Consider the following 4,089-nt stretch of genomic DNA (forward strand, 5'->3'; position numbering starts at 1 on the left):
TTTCCTCTCTTTTATACACCAAGTGCTAACTATTTACGAAAATTTGAAATTATATCCTCTTAAGTCTACGCAGCACATCCCCTCATGAATTCACCTAGTGAATATTTTGACATTTTTCCTCCTAAACCGAATATGGACCTTGACTTGGTATCATACCAGCAAACAATTTCATTTAATATTCTTAATCTCCCCCACAAATTCTGTCCCTTGCCTTTTCTTATTTGGTGAACAAGTTGTGCATAACTGAAAATAAACAAATCATTTTGTTTTTAGATTCGTGAAGGATTTAAGTTATACATACTGATTATTTCACTTGTCAAAATTGGTCAGTTCTATTAAATATCAAAGTACCTAAAGCTACACTTCCAAATTTGAGAGAGAGATAGTTGGAGATGGGAAAGGTGAAGGTGGAACCTCAACAATCCAAGAACACATGCAATAAGTCATTTCAGTCACTCTCACCCTTTAGAGCTAATTACTATTCAAAACTTTGCTTCACCTTCTTCACAACTATGTTCAGGCTGCAAGATTCAAGCCACTGGATCAATCTACACATGCAAATCTTGCAATCTTTTCCTCCATACTGAATGTAGCCAAATGCCTCAGCAAATCACTCATCCATTTGATGAAGAACATCAGTTCATTCTCCTCCCAAAACCCATTTACCCTGATGGTAATTTCAACTGTGATGCATGTGGGGAGAATGGAGATGGCTTCTCTTACCATTGCAAAACTTGTGGCACTGAGCTTCACATACTATGTGCTATTTTCCCACTATGTGTCACTCACTGGTCTCATCATCACCAGCTTGACCTTAAATTATCACCTCCTTATCCTGATAAATCATTGTGTTGTGATATTTGCAAGAATGTTGGAACCAATCACTGGCTTTATAGATGCCAAACTTGTGGTTTTGATGCTCATTTGAATTGTACAAAGTTACAAGCTCCACCACATCAAACTCATATCTATCACAACCCAACTACAAGTAGATCTGCTCCTCAGCAGCAGCAACATTTTACTGGTAAAAACTTATGTGGAAGCTCAAGTCATTCCAAATTTACATACTAATTTTTAATCTCTAAATAGGATTTTGTATTGGTTTGTGTTGCACTTTGACCCATTGAGTTACACTCTGTGATCCGTTTTAAGCAAATAATTTGATGTGTCATTTCGAGTTCAACCCATTGAATCAAGTCAACTGACAGATCATAACCTAATCCATTTAAACTTGGACGAATTACTAACAAATAGGTTTTGCAGGGATAAATCATATGAATCAAGGGATTAACAATGGACCTGCTGTACCTCAATTCTGGTCTAGGCAGAACAATGAAATGTCAGCCCAAGAAATTCTTAGAAAGCAAAGTGAAGATCAACAAAATTTGATACAAGAAATGTTCACGGCTGCCACTGCTCGGCAGAATGAACTAATACAGCAGCACATGGCTGCTACTTCTCGGAAGAATCAAGACATATACCAACAAATCATGGTTGCTAGTGCTCGGCAGAATCAAGAAATAAACCAGCAACTCACGCAAGCACTAATGAATAATGCCTCTGCTGGTGGAGTTCCTATGCCAAATTTATACCAAAATATGATGGGTGGACTCAATAACGGAGGAGGTGTAAATGTCTTACAAGCATTCTCAGGTGGTGGTGGTGGAGGAATTGGTGGCGGCAGTGGTGGAATGGAACTTCTGCAATCATTAATGGGTGGCGGCAGTGGTGCCATTGGTGGTTTGGATTTGACTGCATTATTTGGAAGCGTCAACTTCTGAAAATTCTCAGATAAAAAAACAGTCAAAAGAATTAAACGTTATTTTATTTGTTAGTAATTTGCATTCCTATTTAATCATTTTCATTGCAATTATTATTCCTTCCGTTCACTTTTACTTGTACATATTTGACTTTCTACGTCCTTAAGAAATAATTGATGAAGTGAATATTTTATCATAGTACCCATAATAATGGAGTCCATTACTCAAATGGTCACTCAACTATCTGAAATTACCTACTAAAGTGATCTATCTTTAGTTTGTAAGAGAAAAGTCACTTAACTATGCCTATGACACTTAGAAGGTCACTAAATTAGATTTCTCAAACTTTTGATTGCCAAATACCTATTTTACCCTCTAAATTATCAACTTTTGTCTTCTTCTTCTTTTGTTTTTTTTTTAACGTTAAGGAAGCATATATTAATAATAACAAAAGACTTACATAATCACTACATAGTCCCTTAGGACACTACTATTGTTTAAAGCAACTAGACTATTACAAACACTGGTACTTAATAGTTTAGGTCCAAAACAATGACCTTGCATGTCCTTTTCCAGAATAGTTTCAACAAAAAGAGGTGGACGTGCAAGGTGATAACATCTATCGGAGTTGATATATTTGAATGCTTCTTTAGCTAGACAATCAGCCACAACATTGCCTTCCCTAAAGTTGTGCCTCATTATTAGGATTTTCAGTTGGTGCATCAATGACCTGCAGTTGAGTAATGTATTGTTAGTGAGGGCATTGTCTTCAATAATCATTTTTATTATGTCTGAGGAATCTGATTCAATTTCCAGTGTAGGGAATGACATATCCAAAGTGACACGACCCAAAATCCACTAAGGGTCGTGGTGGCGCCGGACACCGCCGTCAGGCCAGCCAACTCAAATACTTAATTAAATCTCATTTTAACACTTTTGAAAAACATTTCTTTTATACGTTTTAAACAAGACTCGGTGTATTCTTCCGAATAAATAAATAAAATATTTAAACAACTTTTAAGATTTCCAAATAATCCAAATACATCCCCAGAACCCGGTGTCACAAGTACATGAGCAACTACTGATAAGAGAAATAAAATACAACATCCGTCCGGAATACAGTGGACGGAAAGTAAATACAGTACACTGGAAGGGACTACCCTAGCTGCGGTCGCCTCGAATGATGCAGCTCACCTAGTCCCAGAAACGTCCGTGCTGCTACGCCCCGTAGGCTGCTAGAGGTATATATACCTGTGCAACAAAAATGCACAGAAGTGTAGTATGAGTACGTAATCAACGTGTACTCAGTGAGTGTCCCGCCTAATCCCGAAGGGGTAGAGACGAGATGGTCAACTTGACACTCTCTAATAGTCCAATGATTATTTATCCTTAATATACATATTAAAGAGTGGATTTATTTTATAAACACGATTTTAATCCAGATAGAGGAAACAAGTAAACACGTAATTCTTTCATAGGAAAATTTCCAGAGTTTCTCTTTAAATATAATCCAAATATTTTTAAGCCACAAAAGGGTAATAATAACTTAATTAAGTCCAGGCAGCAACACAAGCATGCGCAAATCATACTGAGGCGACGGTCCGATCCAACAGAAATAAATGTGCACTTGCCGAGGGTCGACGGCGCGCCTATAGATGCATCTATTAATCTGCCGAGGCGTTCGGCCCGTTCCAAAATAAACACACACAGAGTCAGACAATCAGTCAAGAAGTCAACATGGAGCAATTATCCAAGAAAGGCCAATTCTCTTTAATAATTTGAGAAAACGAAGCTTAAGTCTTTTTAGAAATCCATTTATTAATTTAATGTGATCTAAGCAATTCAAACCATCAATGGGTTCACAATTAATTCAGATATAACATGCTTTTGGGTCCTAGACTACCCGGACAATAGCATAATAGTAGCTACGCACGGACTCTCGTTACCTCATGCGTACGTAGCCCCCACAAATAGGAGCACTTAACCAGTTTAACTCACCTATGGGGTAAATTCCCCCTCACAAGATTAGAAAGGAGACTCACCTCGCTCCGAAGATCCACAACCGGCATTCTACATTCTTCTGAAGACTTGCACCAACGCACAATGCTCCAAAACTAGCCAAGGATCATATAAATCCATTAATACATGCTCAATTATACTTTACAACCCAGTTTATAACAATTCCTAACCCCGAACGAAAAGTTGACAAAAATGCCCTCGGGCCCACGTGCCCGGAATCCGAAATTTCTCGAAGATAAAGTTTACCCATGAACTCACGAACTCAAATATATGATTTTCTCTTAATTCCATACTCAAAATCGTGGTCAAA

At 37.7% G+C, this 4,089-nt stretch overlaps 1 pseudogene; it reads left to right on the forward strand.

The window, feature by feature from the left end:
* Positions 1-332: 332 nt before the first annotated feature.
* On the forward strand, positions 333-1,837 carry LOC109239755 (annotated as a pseudogene).
* Positions 1,838-4,089: the final 2,252 nt, after the last annotated feature.

Source organism: Nicotiana attenuata, unplaced genomic scaffold, assembly GCF_001879085.1.
Source record: "Nicotiana attenuata strain UT unplaced genomic scaffold, NIATTr2, whole genome shotgun sequence".
Classification (NCBI taxonomy): Eukaryota; Viridiplantae; Streptophyta; class Magnoliopsida; order Solanales; family Solanaceae; genus Nicotiana; species Nicotiana attenuata.